The following is a 21024-nucleotide window of genomic DNA, read 5'->3' on the forward strand; positions in this document are numbered from 1 at the left end:
GTGGGTGTCAATTAGAGATGACTTCTTAAGGTTAGGGATGAGCTTATGTATCTCCTTTCCCCTCTCCACGTTAGGGCCCTGTCTGGATTGAACCGGTGCAGGCCCTGTGCATGCTCCCACAGTCTCTGTGAGTTAACATGTGTCCAGGCCCTATGCATGCTCCCACAGTCTGTGAGTTAACATGTGTACAGGCCCTGTGCATGCTCCCACAGTCTGTGAGTTAACATGTGTGCAGGCCCTCTTCTGTCTGGAAGAGGCTGCTTCTTTGGTGCCATCCATCCCCCTGACTCTTGCAACCTTTCTACCTTCTCTTCTGCGCCCTGAGCCCTGAGGAGAGGGGTTGATGAAAACATCTCATTTGGGGTTGTGTTCCAGGATTTCTCAAGCTCTGCACACTGTCTAGATGTAGGTCTCAGTGTTAGTTCCCACTACTGCAAGAGGAAGCATCTCTCGTGATAGCTGAAGGAGGCACTGATCTTCTATGGGTATAAAATTAGGAGCAATTTTATTACTGTGTTCATTGAGCAGAACAACAGTATTTGGTTTCCACCTAGACCCATGGTCTATCTTGTCTCAAATTCTTGGCCACCAGAGCAGTGTCAGGCATGGGTTCTATTGATTATCTTAATTCTTAAAGTGTAACCATGTTACACTTTAACTTATGTTGTCTAACAGTTTGTTCCAAGATTACAAAAAAAAAAAAAAGCATTCCATCCTGCAGGAAACTCCTTAAGCAGGAAGGTAAGCAAATCAAAATAGCTGCAGGAAGTCCCTGAAAGTGACCAGATTCACTAGGTCCCTCCCTTCCAGAGTAAGTAATAAAAGCTGAGAGTCTGCCTCAGATGGAGGGAAGCTGAGCAGCGAAGACTCTGAGGTCAAACCAACTGCCTGGAAGAAGCAAAACCAGCCCAGTTGCCTGGTCACTTGGAAAGGCCCCTCTCCAACCTGTTGAGCTGCCTGCAGGCAGTGCTGGGCTTCCCAGTTTTGTGAGCTGTCAGCTGTCACCAATGTTGGGGTAGACCTTGGTGATGCCACTGTCTTTGAGTCATTTCTATGCCAGTACATAGTTCCCCTACCATATTCCTGTAAGTAACCCCAATAAAATCCATTGGATCACCTAAGTCAGACTTTGGTGGTTCCATACTTTGGTCTGTCATGGGATCCCTACGGGGTGAGTAGGCGTGTGTGTTGCAGCTCCCCAGGAAAACTATGGTCACACAACTAAGGATACTATCAGTTCTTCAAACAGCATCCCATCTGATTTTAAAGTCCCAGCTCCCTGGAGATTTCGAGTTGGAAGCCCATCTTAGAGATGGTAAACTGAGGCCTAGGGAAGACAAGGGTCCTTCATCCAAGCACCACCTAGATCAGGCTTCTGTGATCACACCCTATACTGGCTCAATTTCAGATGCTGCTCAGAGGCACTGTGGGAGTAGGGTGGCATCATGTCACCCTGCCTGCAGTGTTTTTTCTGTAGGTGTTCTTTCTCCCACCCTCTCCCTTTCTTCATGACAGGCAGGGCAAGTGTGGGGAGTAGAGAACAAGATGGGGGTGTCACTTTCATTTAATGTTCTCTCATTCTTCATTTAAGGGTTTATTTCTGGATCGCAGGGGGCGGGGACTTAGATCTGAAATTATTTAAATTGTATTGTAATCATCTCAAGATGAGACTAAATCGAGGCACTGAGAAGAGACAAGACACCACCATCCCCTGAACATACAGTTATATAGTAGTTAGTTTAGAATTAGAGGGTCCTGATACTCAGCTGAGAACCTTACCAGTTAGTTACCTCAGCCCTACTAAGGATGGTCTGTCTCACATGCCGCTGGTCAGACTGATACTCCTCTCATTAAACATGTGCCAAAGGTGTTCAGGATCTGTGAGCACCTTCTTTTCATTTCCTTTAAAAAAAATGTGCCTTAAACCTAGCATACTTAGAAATAAGAGGGTAACACAATTGTTTGGGTAGGGAGACAAGACCCACTTACATACAGGCTTAAACAATAATATAGGGAGAATCAATGTAAGAATAGCCTGGAGGAAGTATTCCAGAGCCAGGCAGTGGTGGCATATGCCTTTAATCCCAGCACTTGGGAGGCAGAAGCAGGTGGATCTCTGTGAGTTTGAGACAAACCTAAACAAGAGCTAGTTCCAGAACAGGCACCAAAAAGTTACTAAGAAAAATCCCGCCTCAGAAAAAAAAAAAAAAGGAAAAAAAAAAGAATCACTTGGAGTACTGGAGTATTAACAAAAATAAATGCTACATAAAAGGACAAAATAGATGTGCATTGTGGAATTCAGATTCTTTGTGGCTCCAATGGACAAAGTCAGCTACAGTTATTGATAGTGAACACAAATTTAAGGCAATTAATTAATTGAAGAGCTTTTAAATGAGCTAACCAGATTTTCTTTTTTAAGAATAGCTAATTGAGCCAGACATGGTATGGTGAAACATACCATATGATTCCAGCATTTGAGAGGCAGAGGCAAGCAGATCTCTAAGTTCGAGGCCACTTTGGTCTACATAGTGAGTTCCAGGATATCCGGAATACCAAAGGGGAAAACACACACACACACACACACACACACACACACACACGTAAAAGCCCAAAAACCTAAATGAGTTGTACATTCCATAATCCAGTGTCTCGGAGATAGCTGATGAGACTTATTTCCTTTCTCTTTCTTTTTAAAGGCTCTGCTGAGAATTTTCAGCCAACAAAACAGTTGGTTTCAGAGGCTGATTCCACGTTCCTTTTTCTTTTTATACTACTGAAAAGAGTGGCCACGAGAGGGCAGTAGGGGACGTTCGTTAGACACTTGGACACGTTGAGTAAACTCTGTGCTCAGTCTTCTGCTGGAAGACCCTGAGACCTTAATGGGGTCTAGCTTGCACAGGACGGGAAAAGCCACGGGAAAGTCATGGTCACCGATGCAGATACACAGACTATGAGACAAGGAATCAAGACGGTGAGGGCGTCAAATCACCCAAGGATTGAAAATCCTCTTTTCTGAGGTTATTAAAGTTGTCTTAACCTCTTAGCCATCACCTTCTGTTTCCAGTACGAGGTGAGCTGGCGGATCTGGATAATGCAAATGATCCTTCTCCTCTGGTCTCCACAGCACCTATCCGACTCAGGACCTGCCCTACATCCAGGGTTCCCAATGGAGTAGGAAACCGGAGACGCAAAGCCAAGCTCCTCTTCGCATTGTAGAAATAATAATTATCAACAACTTCAAACCTCTTTTGACAGCTCGCTGGCTTTCTGGAATTTATAGGGAGGAGAATTTTGCTCCTCCGAAATCTGAGACCCCTTCTCAACCCCATCAGCAAGGCAGATCCCTCCGAACTCACCCCTAGCTCACAGGTGAAAAGGGGGGTGGGTAGGCTGTGCCCGGTGACAGGTGATGCCACGCGAGGGGCTGGGTTACCCTCGTCACTCTGAACCCCTCCCGAGGCCGAGTCAGCCGACTCACCAGGCCAGGACCTGAGTCCCCAGACCCCGGTAGCACCTTTCTGGTCACTTGGCTACCTACGGGGTCCACTGAGCGAGGCGAACGCCCACAGCACAGTAGCTCAGCCGGGTTCTCGGGTGGACAGACTAGGGGATTCGGTCTGCGCGGGCGGGGCGCGTGGGCGGGGAGGGGGTTAACACGGCCTCTATGATAATGAGCTGCGCGGTAATATAGGAGGCCGGCTGAGGGCGCCGCCACCGGAGCCGAGCCTAGCCGCGCAGCGCGCAGCACTGTCCGCGCAGAGCTGAGCGGGGGCGGCGGGCGCAGCTGCTGGGATCCTTCAGCCGAGGACTAGCGATCCGATCCGGTGGACTCGGAAGCCGCGGAGCCGCGGGGAGCGTACGGGCCCGGTCGCAGACAGAGCTGGCAACCGTTCCCGGAGGAAATGGGGCCGAGAGGGCCGGGAGCAGAAGGGAAGGAAGCGCGGGATCGCTGATGTCAGAGCAGCCCGGAAAGTCGCGCCGGGAAAACCTGAAGACAGCCGGCTTTGCGCCTCCCCGGAGGGACCCTGCTGGACCCCACGCCCCTTCGCGTCCGGGTCCCTGAGTGCAGGCGACCGGGGTGAAGACGCGCGGTCCTAATCGAGGGCCACCCCAGGAATACAGGCAGCCGGCCGGCGCGGGCCGTGGATTTTAATGATCTTGGGTTCCATGTGGACCTGGCCGTCTGTCTGACTCGGGTCGGGCAGGGACTGGGCGCGCGCTGCCCTGGGCAGCCGCCAGCCGAGTCGGACGAAGCGGAGACGCAAGGACAGACAGACACCGCCGAGCTGGGTAAGCGGAGCCCTCCGCCCTCTCCCTGAGCGCGCGCCCGCGGCGGCTTCTCAGGCGCAGCCTCCCCGGGTCCCCTTGGGGTCCCGGCCCCGGCCAAGGCTCGACTGTGGCGGCGAGTCTCCGCGCGTGATCCGCCACTTTCGCAGCTGCGGTCTCTTGCCGCGGCTTCCGGGCCATCGACTCCGGAGGCTCCGGTGGTTCCGGCGCTCCGTGGCGCGCTTGCAACGCGCACCTGCCGGCGGTCTGCAGTTCTGGGGAGCGCCCGGGTGGCGAGGTTGTCCCAGGGTTGGAGCCCAGAGAGGGCCTCGGTAGCATTAGCGAGATAGCCTAAGACAACTGTGGCCCGAGACCGGATGGGGGGCGTTCACCCGGCGCTGTCGTCCCGGGTGGCCGCTGGCCGTTTCAGTGGTTCAGTGGACTGGGAATTGGGAAGGAGAAGGCATCGTTTGCGCGGGTTCCGGGAAGCCCAGTGAGCGGTTTGGAAGCACTGTGGTTAAATGTTCCTGCCCCCATCCCCCATGGCATAGTGCCCAGCTGGGGCCCGGCCCCCATGGTTTGAAGTGGGAGTTTGTCCAGAGTCCAAGAGGCTCCTTAAAGCTCATTTCCCTCTGTTTACTCTTTTTTGCCCCACCCCAAGAAGTGATAGGGTCCTAGAAAATTCTAGCTTCTTTTGCTCACAGGTAGTCTTCATAAATGTTCATTTTGATCTAAATGGTCAAAGCGTCACATGAAACTGTTATTCTAGGGACCTCAAAAATATCCACCTGTTTAATATGACCCTTGCCCTAGGAGGACCTACCTCTGCAAACAGCTCCGACAGAGAGATAAGAGGGAGAGGAAGCTGCGGGTAAACTTGGGATACCAGGGCAGTCACCACAGTCTGGAAAGGAGAGCTCATAGCTGTTGACGGCAAGAATGTTCAGTTCTCTAGCGAACCAACACCATAGACAACATAGCTCCCTAGCTACCCGTATATGCACAACAGTCGGAGGTGCATGGGTTTGGGAAGTGAGGCTACTAGATGTCTCTGAAGGCCTATCTGTGGAGAATTAGACATTTTGAGACACATTCATCCTTGCTGTGGACCAGGTCTGTATAGTTGACTATCTAGGCTGGACCACGGGCAGGACTGGGCTGACCACTTTCAACAGAGCTGGAGTCAGGTTCAGCGCTGTGCAATTCCATACAACAGTAGGCCAGTCATACCGAGCCTTTTCCCAGATCTTGAAACTTCACTCTTCCCTCTGGGCCAGCTCTGAATGTCGGGGCCTTCCAGCGAGAACCAGTATCCCCAGAAGAGCTCAGCCCTGACTGGAGGAATTCAGCTGTTCCTAATTGAAATGCACAACTTTCTGTGCAATCACCCCAGAAAGCTCCTAGAGTCGCTAGCAGCCCTCTATCCCCTGACCTCCAGGCAGGAAGATAGAAGAATTCATTAACTTCTCCTCTCCTCTCCTCACAGAGCATCCTTAGAAGTAATTACCTGTGATCTCGGCTGGGGGTCCTAGGGGTGGAAAATTGAAAGAGGGCAGGGAACCAAGGAAGCAGAGTGGAATCTGTCCCATACCCCAGGAGGTTGTTTTCCTGTCTGTCTTCTACCTGTCATCATCTCCCTTAGTGCTCTGCCCCCAGACATCTCACTACTTGCCTCTGCTGTCACCAGCTAGTATTACCTAAAGAACCTGTCTCCTCTTTCTCACAGTTAATCCCATCCAGAAACCTGCTGATGAAGGGGGACTATGAAGACTGATTGCCCTCTCTGGTCCCTTTCTGTCCTCAGAAAACTGCATTAGGATGGGGGCTGAAAAGCAATTAAAAGGACTTGACTTTTGACCGATGTACAGGGGAGACTGCTACAGAGCTGCAAGTCCTGAAGTGACAAGGTCTTAAATGGTTTCCTCTACCCAGGTACTACAACCTAGTGAAGAAGTCTCAGCTGCACCCTTCTCATTGGCAGGGCATAGGGACAGGGGACCCTCACAGCCTGGATCCAAGCAGGGGTGAAGAGTCGCTGACCTTTTGGCCAAAGTCTAAAGGAAGAGTAGACAGTGATATCATAGGACTATCACTCTAGGCTATGACATCCCAAAGCTGCTGGTCCCTAACAGAGCAGCTCTGAACGTCGTCTCCCCATCTCCAGGCTGCTAATGAAAGATTGCCCTCCAACATTCTTGACCAAGAGAAGTTGCAGATGTGGTAGATATTTAAGTTTAAGCATCTGCTTTGCAGGAGTTCTGTGCTCAAAATAAAGCAAGGAAGCCTCAAAGAACAGTCTTTTCTAGGTGCCTCTCCCAGGCCTATTACAAATACTCCTGATTATTCAGCTAATCTTTATTTCATGGGCATGTTACAAGGAGGCACAGGAGCAGGAAGAGAAGCCAGTGAACATGCTTAAATACACAGGACAGCAGCTGGCAGGAGCTTTAAGCTTGCCAGCGCAGGAATCCCAAAATATTTGTGGTGCCGGAGTCATCACTGTTTGTGGAGCTTTATGGTTTCTGTTCCACCTTGCTTTCTATGATTGCCCCTGAAAGATACAGGATTTGGTGTGGGGGAGGCAATTCCTGTTTCCAGGCCCCTCTCCCCAGCTGTCTTCCTGCATTGCTACACAGCTGCCTCTGCACAGGGAGACCAGGGTACAATATACTTCTGTCCATCACGGCAAATGGAGAGGCAAGGAGCACAGAGCCAGCCCCCCTCCCAGCCCCATGCAGATCATAAAGAGACGGGAGCATTGTGTTACAGTCTGTTAGCTACAATAATTCAGGGCTGCCCACAGGGAAGCAAGAGAAGCAGGCTTTGAGGTGCTGGATGGAGTTTTTACAGCTCATATGTACAGCACCCCAACACCACCCCTTCCCCCAGCGCTACCCCTCCCCCAAGGCTGTCTGCTATCAATTCATTCTATGTGAGTGTTCTGTTTCTCCCCATCACATATGCTCAGTTCAAACAATGATGAATGGAATTGATTCCCTTATGGGAAACAGTTTTTTCACATAGTTACAAAGATTTCATGCCTGATTAGAGTAAATGAGGGGTGGGTGTGCCATCCCCTGCTTTTTTTGTCATTTCTAAAGGTGAACCCCCATGGAGACAAAAAGAAAGGCAGTTCTTCCCGGGGTCAAACAGCTGGTCCCAAGGCGCCTGTGGGGAATGGCTGATCTGAAGGGGCCACCCTCTCTCCTCTGCTCAGCCCTCTTAGCCTCTTTTGGGCTCTGCTCCCTAGCATCTGGGCATATGGAACCTCTGTGCAACTTCACACTGCTCCAATCTTGAATTGGAGAACAGGAATAGAGGTGAGAATATTCTTTGTTGGAGATCAAGGTCCCTATGGAGTTTGAGTATACAGTGAGAGAGGAAAGAGCTTACAACTGAGCTCTTCCAGAAAGTTCCCTGCTTCAGCAGTTGGTTAACCATTAACCTGACTTGGTCTGGCCTTGTCCCTCATCTGGGTGGCAGGATATCTCTGGGAAGCCCTGAGAACGAGCAGATGCTCTCCAGTGGTCTTCTCTTCCCCCAGCAAAACGGTTGGTGTTACCCCTCCCTGCTGTCTTCCTCTAGCCCTTGACATAGTGCCTGACCCACCAACTCATCCTTTCCTTCTTCAAGCACCCCCCTCTCCTTTATCTGTCTGTTTGCCCAGGCTTTGCAACCTGTTCACTTGGCAGGGTGCAGTCAGAGTCTAAGGAGCGAGTAAGGGTTGGGAGAACTGATAAGGGAGACTGGCTTCACACAGGACTCCAGACAATTTGGGTACAGATAGCTTTGGAAGTATAGATCAACCCATTAGGCAGGAGTTTGCTTGGAAATGGGGTAGCAGGGGTCGGAGGAGGAAATTCGGAAAAAGCCTCTTGTTCTTCCTACTGAAAGCCTGGTTCACCAGAGACTCTGAATGCCTCTGACTGGTGGTACTATTTTAGATATTTGAGATTAAGCCATTTGGTAGGAGGTCTTTCCAAAGTGCTTGACCCATCAGAACTGCCTTGCTGAAGGCCAGAGAAAAGCAGGAGGAGGATGGAGCATCAAGCTCAAGACGCAGGCGTGGAGGCTCACATGCGGTGATAACAGAACTCGGGATGCAGACAGGGTCTCAGATAAGCAGAGAGACGGGAGACAGGGGGAAGATAGAGATAGAGACTGACAGCAGTGTCCCAGGGTGGGAGAGCCAGCAACTGACAGGCTCTGGGCTCCCGCAAGGTGAAGTAACAGGTGTTCTCCACTAGAGGGAACTCTTGAAAACCACACTTGCCCTGAAACACTGGCTTTTGTGTCTTTTTTGGGTGGGTGGGTGGGTGGGGGGGGGCTATATTAGAAACTCCCAGCCATCATCACCCAGAGACCACAAATGACAGAGAGCAGAACTGGAACTTTTCACCTCTGACACAGAGGGGTGGGGTCAGGGGAGGGAAAAAGTCAAGGAATAAGGTGGGGGGGGGGGATTAAGCAGTGTTTACCAGGCTTTCAGGGGAAGCTAGCCTCACAGGAGAGGGGTCTGTCTGTCTGTCTGTCTGTCTGTCTGTCTGTCTAGGTGTAACTATGAAAGGCCAGCCCATCAGGTCTTATCTGGGCATAGGAGACTAAGAGAGGCTTAGACCCATACAGTTCATATCTGAGAAGCCAGGGAAGAGATGTATGCTCAAATCCAGTCCTGGCTGCCTCACCAAGAGAATCTTTCCTTTTTTTTTTTATCGGCAAGTAAAGTTTTGGCCCATCCCCAAGTCCCTGCCACAGGCCTTCCCTTCTTCTCACTCCCTAATGTGGATTTCCAGCCAGTCTCAGCAGCGGCAACACAGCTCTGGAGACTTTTTTGTAAAAAGACCTTTCAGGAACTAAATGCATGTCAACGTTGTATCACTGACTTAATCTTTGTCTTCATATTCTCCCTGGGAGCCTGTCTCTGAATTCTAATTCCCCCTTTCATTTCAAAAGAGGACAATATTGAGAGGGAACATGCACAGAGCGCAGTGGCTTCTCTCATCCACGGAGATAATAACTGTGCAACAGGGGATGGAAAAATATTGAAGTTTGGGGATGGGCAGGGAACCAGAGATCAGTGTCTCCTCAGATCTAATACCATTCCCTGATATTTAATCTCAGCTTCTCTCTGGCTTAAACTTACCTAGGGTCAAGAGGGGAGGACAGAGGAAAGAAAGAAGCTAAATAAGATAAATGTGTTGTGTTATGAAAGTTTAATCCTGCTTTTCCTTGCTGAAATTACTTTCAGGATGAGAGAAAAGGCAGTAAGTTCAACCTGTCTTTCAGAACAGAAGTGGGGAGGGGCGCAGACTGAATATATGGTAAATGACTGTATGACTGTCTCCCCTCTATGACCCCCAACATGTGCGTGCGTGGATACACACACACACACACACACACACACACACACACACAGGAGAGAGAGAAAGAGCCTCACAGGCTCTGCGAGCATTGAGCATCGTGCTATCCAGCAGACCTACCTCTGCCTTTCTCTACCCCTCATGAGGACTCAGACTCACAGACTTTCTGTTTTGTGTGTAGACAGCCTATTTTGAAGCTTTGGTTTCTCCTTTGGGTGCTAAGAGAACATTACTTGAGTCGTTGAGCTACTGTTTCTGCCCCTGATGGTAAACCACACAGACACTGGAAGCAGGAATCGGAATCCATTCAGGTTTAAATAGATAGAGATCGACCACTTGTGTACTGCCAAGAATGTGGCAACTCACGGCTCAAGGATAGAAGAGCAAAATCTTCTTCTATCCATAAGGAAGGGCTTCCCCTTCCTTCAGAGCTTGTAACCTGTGTCACTCACTGTACGGTAGATTCCTGGGAGAACTGGTTGGTGCCTGAAAACTCCAGGGTCCTATCAAGAGGGGCCATCTGTCTACCTCTGAGTGTCATCTCTACTCCTTCCCCTCTCCCATGGGTTTTAGGCTGGCAGCACTCGAGTTATTTCCAATTAATCGGTTCCCCAGAACCGTTTTCCCAGAGCAGAGTCTGGAGAGGTTTTCCTGCTGCGTTCCTTTCCGATATCCTACCTAGAGCCAGAGGCGTGGACACTAGTGTGGCAGACCAGCAAATGCCACTGTTCATCCCTGCGTCAATCTGAGTGTCTAGAATCTTATCTGAGATGAAGGTCAAGGAGGGTCAGCAGACGGAGATTAACAAGAGGCAGACGTCAGCTCCCTCGAGGACTCTCATGTCATCGTGGGAAATAGAATTCTTCCTGAACTCTATACCCTGAGGTGTCCCAGACTAGGAATAGGCCCTGGGCTTCAAGAGACCTGAGAAGCCCTTGCAGTTCTGCCCTGGAGCACCTGTGTGGGTATATGGATGGGTATGTTGAAGAGGGGCCTGATAATTGTGAAGAACCTCTGAAGTTCAGGTCTTGGACTGTGTAGCTGGCACCTTGGCTTCTTAGTGTCAACCCAATATAGCTACTCTGCTGTGAAGTGCAGACTTGTGTGAGGCTTGCTCAGCGTGACTAAGGGCACTCCGGGAACAGCTCACACCACTTGGAGAGCCACCAGGACAACTCTTCTGTGAGCATACCAGGCACCTGACCTCTAAGCAGGAGACAGGCTAGGAAAAGGGGGTAGGTTCAGGAAGGACTGGTAGAGAGCCCTTCCTGCCTGTGGAGACAGCGGACTAGCCTGCTGGCAAAGTAGCAAGGGGATGTTACAGCTTTGAAGTTGTTTCCTGCTTCTAAAAGTGAAAGGCCTCCACTGAGCTGGGTAAATATTACACTGGCCTCTGACCTCCCACCTTCCCTGCCTATTCCCCTTCTCCGCTTCCCCCATCCTAGCTTTTTGTCCCAAGGAACTAAAATACCTGAAGGAGAAGAGCCCAGTTTCTGAACTCCCTAGAAGACCAGTTCTCAGCAGAACCCAGACCCCTTCCGCATCTGGAGATAGGAGACCATCACTGAGCCAGCAGGGCCTCACTCTGAGTCTGTGCTTCAAGTCTAAGTGCTGCTGTTTCTGAGAGACTCCACGTAGGATAGAATGGAGCTTCCCAACTGGGGCTTTCACAGTCAGTGACAGAAACCCACAGCACCAGGACTTCTGTAAGCAACACCCCCAGGTTTATCCAGAAGAAAGAAGTTCTTATCTGAGTAACCCAGGGTAGCAATCCCTCCAGTTTTCCAACTCAAGCTCTTATAGAATAATATAAACCACATGTGTAACTGGAAAGCCAACAGGAGGCCTCACATAGAGGGTGCGAGGCCTACTAAGAGCCAGACAGATGGTTGGAAGGTGTGTGGTGTCACATACAGCTCCTGCCACATAAGAACAAAGGACTTCCCTTCACACTTTTTGCACCCTTCCTGAGAGTTTCTCACCTGTTGACCTTCTCCATAACTCCATTTGTCCCCTGGTAGCAGGAGGGAGAAGAGAACTTGCCCGACACTCTGGTGAGCTGGCTCCTCCCTTCTAACTAGCACCCCTGTCTCCCTCTGTGTTTGTGATAGGCTTTTTGTGATGTTCAAGAGCTTTCACTTTGCCTGTGTTTTCAGATCGAGACAGAGGAAGATGGTGTTAAGGGAGTTAGAAAAAAATGATTACTGCTGCCAACTGGAAAAGTTATTTTTAAAATGTAGAGCAGAATAAAACCTTAGAAATTCTGAATTCATTCACACACACATTATTTTCTCTGTATTTATCTGGAATTTTCTGAAAAGGCAAGATCTTACTTAAAGAAACTGTGTGTGCTTAAAGTATAAAGATCTGGATACTCAGTGGAATCTGGAAAGAAGAAAACCCACAGTAGCCTTGGCAGTGAGGTCACAGGCAATTTTTATGGTTGGCATTTATATATGAGAGTTGAGATTTGAATTCTGACTTTGCTGTGTTCAGGTTTTTTATACCTTCAACTCTTAGGTGTAGAGAAGGACACTGTCTTAGAGCTAGTCATTTGGCATTGTTCTGAGAGTCAGCCTCCAGAAGAGCAAGGGCGGAATCTTGACTGTGCTTAGGAGGTGCTGTCCCACACTGAAACGAGGTGCATAGGACAAGCACAGTAGGAAAAGTGTTGGCAGGTGTGGGAGGGCCCAGAGACTTGGGTCTAATCTTTGGCCTTTGCCCATCATTTGTAATGTCTTGCAGCATACCTGGGGAAAATTATTCCCTATCTTCTGTTGGGCCCATACGCTGTCATATAGCCTACCTGGGCAAGAGCCTCATTCCGTATTAGAATACAGAAAAGGGAAAGTGGCATTGAGAAGCTATTCCTGCATGTTTGACATGACTATACAAAGGCCAACTTCAGGAAATGGGGACAGGCAGAACATGATGCCTCAATTCTCTTTACTAAGTATTTTTAATGAACTAAAATAAGCAGATGTGGTGTGTAGAACACTTGGAAAGTGTTTCTGAGGATTCGAAAATAGCTTTAACCTAAGTTCAAATAACAGCTATGAAATCCAAGGCCAAACTGAGCGATTGATTGCCCTGTATCACACGGTAAGTCATTATTCAGTGCACTCCAGTTGTCCCTGCCCACTAGACCTGCCTACAGAGTGGAATCACTTCTCTCTTCAGCCTCTTGTTCCCATCCTGTACCCAGCGCCATCCTCAACTCTCTGTTCCTGGGTTTGGCCAGACACACAGCTCACGATGAAGCAGTATCCTCAGGAGACCTCACCACGCCTCTTTTCCTGCCCATCTGCCGGCCTTTAGCACACATCCCCAGCGTCTACTGGCACTGAGCAGTGTGGGGAGAGAGGCTCCCCCTCTTTTCAATAGCTCCAACCAGCTTTGCTCCATCCATCTCCAGTCTTGCTATTTGCACAGTCAATGGCTCTGGCAAGGGCAGGCGGCCTTTCCCTCCTGAGAGGCACTGTGGGCACTGTTTGTGTTGCGGTCTCTATAGACTCAGCATTCACAACTTGAAGAGGCTGAGACAATGACCTCAGCAGCTGCCTGCAGACTGCTGGCTGGGAGGCACAGGCCAAGAGCTCTGACTTTCAGGGATCTGCCTGCAGAGGAGCAAGAGGCAGGGAGTGTCAGGCCACCAAGGTTTTGCCCTCAGCACCTGTGGACTTTCCCAGGCAGCTGTGTCTAGCCCTTAGGGAACGGGATGGATGGGGGATATAATCCAGAGGTTCAGACCTCTGACATCTGCTGCTACATACTCCCGACATTGTTGTCACATGGTCCCCTAGCTATGATGTGAAGCCTTGGGGGTACAGGGCTAAGGGAAGTGGAGGCCCCTGGCTGCTGGCTTGTGCACTGGAAGGGCCAACACATTGATCCAGGGAGAAATGAAAGCCTCGGCGAGGATCTATCCAGATGGGAGACGTGTACTTTGCTTGCAGGGAGTTTGAACACGGCACTGCCTAATTCAAGTCTGACTGAACAAATGTTTATAGAATATGTGCAACAGGCCGAACATGACGGAAAGAAGCTAAGTCGCCACTCCGGCTCTTGCTGACTGTGTGTCATTAAAGATATTGCGGGAAGATAAGAGAGACTGAATCAGAGCCATACAACCAGGAAGAGGCCGTCCCTAGAGGACACGATCTGCATCCTTTGGAGAAACCGAGCTGCAGTTAAACGGCCAGGTCTCCAGTAATGAGTTGTTTTTAATGGATTATAAAATAAACAGGTGTCATGTGTAGACTATTTGGGAAATGTTTCTGAGTATTTGAAAGGTGGGACAGAAAGGCAAGCTAGCTGTTTGCTGAGTTCTCTGTCCACTTCTGGTCCTGCAAGCAGGAGCCTCTTGCTTTGCTGCTCAGTAAATTAACTGGACAAAAGGCTGTTGAGAAAAACAGGGCAGTTTCAGCTCCGAACAACTGACCCCCAGCTACTGACCGTAATTCCCAAGTAAGTACAGTTGGTCTCACAACGTCGCCATCCTAGCCGGCTTTAGAGCAGGGTGCTAGGAAGGCTGGGCTAGGATTAACCCCAGTTTCCTCTGGAGCCAGAATTCTACTAGTCATGTTAAAATTAGCACTCTCTCTTCATGCAGGGGCAGAGCTGCTGAACTGAGGTTTGGTCAATTCTCAGCTAGCACAGGCTCTAACTTCTAATCATTGTCATAAACAAGACTGAAGCAGCTGCTCACTCCAGTCTATTATCAGCTTGGTTGGAGACAGAAATTTAAATGACAGTAAGATGCTTAGCAAAGAAACGAAAGTCAGTGTTAAAAATAAGGAAAACAAGACAGCTTGTTTCATTGAAATAGAAGAGTTATTAAACAGCCTTGAATTAATCAGTGATCTGCCTTGTCTGGGGATTGAAGACCAGGAGATGGGGTGGAGAGCTAGGAGAGGTGAGTGGGGAGAGAAGCCCCAAGGCGGTAGGCAGGAGCTGTTACAGTCTAGCCTGGTTGCAGAGACTTGGCCTTCAGAAAGGAGCTGGGTGCAGGTTTTCTGTTCACAGGGAAGGTCAGGCTGTGGATGGGAATTTGGCACACTAGTCTCAGAGTGCATGCATTAGAGCATCTGGACTCCTTTTATTCACCAATATCCATGCAGCTGCTGGGGTTGTCTATAGGCCCCAGCAACCCCAGCAACCCAGCCCTCTTTCTCATCAGTTGGATCTGGGCAGGAGCCAAGTGGCATTTGGTGGCTGGTCAGAAGTTCTCAGAGGTTCCCAAGAGTTCACCTCAGTGATAGCTTTTAAACCCAATCCTCATAACAAAGGGTGGTAGCAAGATGGTACCCCAACTCTGGTAAAAAAATATTGCCCACCCAGAAATGTAGGGCAACTAATAAAGAAGGTAATCTCTTCTTAGAAATGCCAATTGCTAGCACTCACTAGGAACTCCAGGTATCAGGCAAACAGGATGGTACATGTAACTCTCAAAGCCCAGAGTCCAAGTCTTCCTTGCACACCTAGAACCTTAACCAAAATAGTTAACCTGGATTATCCCCACATCTTATTACTTGTGAAGTGGCACTCACAGAACTGCACAAAGAGAATAAAAGTGAGGTGATATGCCTTAAGGAACAGCAATCGCTTTGCAAAGTAGAGTTCCAAGGAGACACGGAACAACACATAAGAAGAAAGGTTTTCTGAAGGGGTTTGAATATGTCTGGGTGAGGGCTGACTTGCACACATGCATGGAGGGAGGGAGAGAAGCAGCATCCATGCACATGCATTGCCTGGGAATAATACACGGGATCTTGAGTCTGTCACTGCAGGGGCATTTTCTTTGCTATTTGACCCTGGTACATTCTTTCTCTTCACCCTTGGCTCCCCATCCCTCCAACTACCTCCTGGCTGTTTACCCTTTTCCAGGCTTCTCTCTCACACCCCATCCATCATCCTGGGCCTGATTCTCCTAGTCCTCACTGGGGAGTTCTTTTCATCCCTTGCAACCCTTAGTCCTCCCAGGCCCTAGACTTTGATATGTCTGTCTGGAAACGATAAGACCTCAAAGGTATTCAGAGTATGTTTCTCTGTTCCCTCACTGATGCCACTGCAGGTAGTGAAGGATCCTCCAGGTTGGGTACCTATGTGTTTTGGCATAGATGAGTGCCTAAAATAGAGAGACTTCTGCCAGGAATTCCACCCACCCCTTCATTTCTACTAATCACTTTTACCTAGATTCATGTTACCTCCTCTGCTGAGTGTGTGAATGTGAGCCTGTCTGCTATCTAAGACAGGCTGCTTGACAGTATCTGTTCTGCAAGAGTCAGAGTCTCAAAGGAAAAAGTAATGGGAACTGAAGGTGGGAAGGAGCAAGCTGTTCAATCAACTTCCTTGAGAAAGAGTTGGTTCCTATTCTAAGACTGGCTCTTGGTTCAGAAAAAAAGAAAAAAAAAACTTGGAGAGAGAGACTAGGGAGACAGGATGAAAGAGAAATTTCTTTTATGCAATGAGTAAACCCTGTGTGGAAGAGGTCAGGGACTGTGAGCTGCTGCCTGGTAGACTGTCTTCTCAGCACCTCCTCTGCCTCCTTGCCATCTTGACTCATCCAAAGGCCATGAGGACGTAAAAGGGTGACCCAGACATGGTGCAAGTAGGAGACTGTCAGCGGAACAAACAGGATAAAACCGTCACACTGACTCAGTCCAAGAGGGCTGGGTCTCCAAATTAGAGTGCTAGGTGATAACCTCTCACCCAGTCTAGAACACGGCATCTTGATCTTTGAGCAGCCGCTGATGCCTATGGGATGGTAAGCTGTGTTTTGTTGTATAGTTTACAAAACACTTCAAATCCTTTTCTCCTTGATTCTCACCATAACCCTCTTAGGTATCTTTTTACAGAGAACAAAGTAAGGTTCTCTTCCTCCAAAGGTTCAATAACATGTGCAAGGTGACCCAGCTAGACAAAATAAGATTTGAACATGTCTGTCTCCAAAGACCATGTGTTTTTCTCTGCAGCAAGTACCACAGTGGGTTGCTGTAACTTCCTCACAAACATATTTTGTTCTGAACCTTCCTAGAGGACTTTCCCTGGTCTATTCTGCTTTTGATCACTTTATGTGACCAACTTGTCATATTTTTATTATCAATATATGTTTCTTGTATTATTCTGTGGTCTATAGTTCTTTTGGTCTAGAGTTCTTTTGCCAAGACTTTGTGTACAAGCTGGCTTTATCCCTTCTTTCTCCTCTCCATTCTCCCTCTTAACTTGTAATTCTCACCCGTAAGTTAAAGGTGAACAACAGTGGGATTCCTTTCTAAACTGCTCACTTACTTCTCCATGAGCTCCAAATGATCAGTTATGGCAAATCTTTGACCCAAGCATGGCAAATAGATCAAACCATTTCTCCAGGGAGATTATCAGGGATGGTGTCAATTGGGAAAAAACCCAAACAAATGTTCATTTTCCTTCTCTCACTGTTCAGAATCACACTGAGTGAAAGACACTGTGCCTGCCCATGCACAGCAGTCCAGTAAGTACGAAGGAGTTCTGTCCTTGAAGAATGTCTCTCCCAGGATGATGTAGCACACAAAGGAGTCAGTACTGTACTTTGGTGGGTGTAGTAGTTGCTGAAACCAGAATTTCCTATTGCCTTTAGGAAGGGCTGTGAACGGTGCATAGGTTTTGGAGAGGTGCTGCAGAATGCAGAGAGAGGGGAATCTGAGCCAAGGGTCATAGGGATGCTGATAGAAGTGAAACCATTCTCAGAGAGGTAGGCAGTAAAGGCGCGCACGCAGAAGAGAGAGAGAGAGAGAGAGAGAGAGAGAGAGAGAGAGAGAGAGAGAGAGAGAGAGAGAAGAGCAGCCAGCGGGAAGGGCAGGAACCTGGGCACCCGGGGGGATGCTTTCTGGGCAGCAATGGGGAGCTGTGCCAGGTATTCCCATAGTGAGTCCTCACTTTGCCCATGTGCCTGGCAGCATGGGTCAAGGACTCTGAGAGACAGGACCCCTTGTAGGATGTGTGAACCTGGGTCGTAGCTGCAGGTGGCTATCAGCAGAGTCTGCCACAGAGGAAGGTCTGAATGGTAATGATAGAACTATTAAATACTAGCCAGGGGAAGGCAGTGCTGGTTTCCCAGGGGTGGAGGCCACCCTTCTGGACTTTGGGGATCCCTAGATTCTGGATGTGGATACTCTGAACAGCAGTGATGAGGGCCACTGTTCGAAACATAAAGATAGAGGCATTAGGGATGGAACAAGCTCCTTTTCCCTGGAGCTCATCCAGCCTGAGGCCATCAAAGGCAGAAAGAATGGTCTGTGAGAAGAAGCAGAAGGTGCCTCACCTGGTCCTCTGGTGGGAAGGGAGTGGGGAAGGTAGCAACATTATCCTCCTAGAAGAAAAGCTGTGGTGAACTTTGGGGGCATATCCATGGGTCTTCTAATCAGCAGGGAACGGGGTGGAGGGTGAAGGATAGCCTGGGACACTCTCTGGCTTTTTCTTTCCTGACCTTTTGTTTCTCTCTTCTCCTGCTGCTGTGGACTGAAATTATGTCATTCATTCTCTGAAAACATTATGTTTAATGGCAGCATAATATAGTATTAAGTAGAATAACTGCAATTTGTTTCATCACTGAAATGGGAAATTTTTAACCCCGCTTTCCTGCGCCATTTCATTCCTGCAAGAGATGCAGGCCTTTCCTATACAATAAAGAGGGGCAAGAAGAAAACTCTCTCAGTTTCCACTAAAGCATACGGGGTTGCTCTGAATGGTGACTGCCTATTCTCAAGCCTTTCACCACAGAACACTCCAGACTCTACCTAAGTGAGACTAGCCCCACTCCAGCCCTGTCCCCTTCCTACAATAAATGACCACTTAGGGTGAATTTGAAATGAACTGTGTAGTCTCAGATAAAATATTCACCAAATTGTATTTAATGTTCTGGTGAGTTTTCTCCAAACTTAATAAAAAGAGAGTTTGGCTGGAAAGTAAATTTTAGAAATGTTGTCCCTGTGGAATACTGGGGGAAACACCCTGGCCCCCTGAAGCTCTGTCTTCTAGCTGAGGACACCATCAAGGTGCTCAACTCTGCTTCTGTTGATGCTAACTCTCTCACAGTTAGGGGATGCTAACTGTGGAGCATCCACCAACCAAAGATGACAGGATTCCCAGTAGTGCAGGAAACATAGCTGGTGACCATGGTCACTAATAAAGAGTGGCAGCAGTGGCCAGTCTTCGTTGGCCTTATTTCTAGGATCAGCCTAGTCATGGCCCTTTGGATTGGATGTCTCCTAACATGAATTTGACCTAGCAACAGCATCATCCCATGCTTATACTTTATTCCCTTTGGACAAACTCTGGGAATTTCTCTCCCTGTGCTTTAACCTAGTAGTGGTTACCAGAGCATCAACTCACTGCTAAGATGGCTTCGATGGGTGCTTACTGAGGATCAAAGGGGCAGCAAACCACCCTTTCTGATCCCCCTTACTCCAGAGGATAGATGTACCCCCCAGGATCAGCTTCCATAGCCTCAGAACCTGCTAATGTGTCCTGATTCTTTTCATCCAGACAAGAGATAGCCAGAGCAAGACAGGCTTCTCCCTGTCCTTTCCCCAAAGGGGGTTGAAGAGGGCAGAACCCCATGAAGGGGGGGGTGGTAGGTGGCATGGCAGGGAAGGCAGCTGCTTGAAATTGATTGCTCTTGTAGTTTAGTTAATACCATGTAGCTCTCTCAGCTCTGCCCTGGTGGCGACCTTTAGATAATAAAGGGAATTCTGGGAGATTTCTGACAGGCTCATGACATATGGAGCAGGTTTGCAAGGTCAGGCAGTGTATCTCCCTGCTCCTGGCCCCGGATAATGAATCTTGTTTTGACTTTGCAAAGCTAGCCCAGCCAGTACCCCCAGAAAGAAACAGAACCCTCACCTTCCAATCACACACCAGCCCCTCAAATAAGTGCACATCTTGGGACCCTTCATAAGTCAGAGAGACAACTCCAAACTTTTATAGCCTGAGTGAGGAAAGGACAAACAGTGGATGTTTTGCTAAGGCCCCAGGAGAGCTGGTGTGGTTTCCAGGGCTCAGCCAGAACCCTCAGAGAGACCTGGGAAGGAAAACATCAGAAAACCCTCCCTGGTGTGAAGGCCAGTGGTCCTGGGCCAGGATCCACAGTGAGAAGGAACTGGAGTGGGAATGTGCAGCAACCATCCCTGGGAGTCACCACGTTCCATCATGTTCTGAGGGCTAGTAACAACAGCGCTGTCTAGGAAGGAGTAGAAGATAGGAACAGGAGAGGCCCAAAGAGGAAAACCTACTCCAGCAAAAGCACAGATTAGCAGATCCTGGGGTTCATCCCAAGCTCTGCTGCAGAGAGTGGTAGATCTTTTGTGCATTGCTTAGGGTAGGTAGGAAGCAGGGCATCACTTACTGCCCTCAGATCTCCAGAACACCTGTTCAGCACTGTGTATTTCTGCATTCCCTTCTGCCCCAATGGTGAACATGAGTCTCATTCTCTCTCTGTCTCTCTGTCTCTGTCTCTCTCTGTCTCTCTGTCTCTCTGTCTCTCTCTCTATATATATCTATGTGTATATATATATATCTTTCACACACACACACACACACACACACACACACACACACACACCTCAGAAAATAAAGAGAATTCCTAAGCCAAAAAGTTCAAATCTATGACTTTTCCCTGCTATTGGTTGGTTCTATCTGCTATAAAAAACATTTCCAGACTGGTAGAATCAATGACATATTTCAAGGCATTCTGAAGGCTGGGGGAATCCAGCCTTCAGAGGTGTTGCTCTCAAGGACCATGAGGGAAGACTCTGTTCCAGGCCTCTGTTGTCTATGTGGAGACAATGTCTTCTTACGTATCTCCGAGTTATCTTTCCATGCATGCCTCTCTGTGTGTCTACATCTCCCTTTTGTAATTTATTTATTTTTATTTGCATTGGTATTTTACTTGCATGCATGTTTGTGTGAGGGTGTTGGATCCCCTAGAACTGCAATTACAGGCAGTTATGAGGTGCCATGTGAGTTCTGGGAATTGAACCCTGACCTCTAGAACATCAGATAGTGCTCTTAAGTGCTGAGTCATCTCATCAGCCCCTAACATTCCCCTTTTAATGGGCATACTGGCTATATTTATTGAAGCCCATCCTGATGTCCTTCTATTGGCCTAGTTAGTGACCCTTTATTCAAATACATTTAGAAGTCTTTGATACATTCTGAAGTTTTTTGTGGTTAGGACCTTAACCTGGGAATATTGACTGAAAAAAAAACACAATTGGGCATTAACCCATTATCCCATCCTTCTGGCTTGAACTGAGTCCTCATGATGGTGCCTGGTTATTCATTTTCTCTCCAGTGTCAGGGAAGCATGTAGCCTGATGGAATCCAAGGGCCTTTGAAAGACCAGAGCATAGGACACCATGCT

The 21024-nt window shown here is 48.6% G+C and overlaps 1 protein-coding gene across 1 annotated transcript in view; it reads left to right on the top strand.

Annotated features, from left to right (window-relative positions):
* The first annotated feature begins 3706 nt into the window (after positions 1-3706).
* Positions 3707-21024, top strand: part of Plxna2 (plexin A2) — a 201638-nt gene continuing 184320 nt past the window's right edge. Inside the window, exon 1 of the mRNA XM_050148182.1 lies at positions 3707-4290. The gene's annotated coding sequence lies outside the window, so the exon portion shown is untranslated. The remainder of the gene's footprint in view (positions 4291-21024) is intronic.

Source organism: Alexandromys fortis, unplaced genomic scaffold (genome assembly GCF_014885135.2).
Source record: "Alexandromys fortis isolate MF-2015 unplaced genomic scaffold, M_Fortis_MF-2015_v1.1 scaffold_62, whole genome shotgun sequence".
Classification (NCBI taxonomy): Eukaryota; Metazoa; Chordata; class Mammalia; order Rodentia; family Cricetidae; genus Alexandromys; species Alexandromys fortis.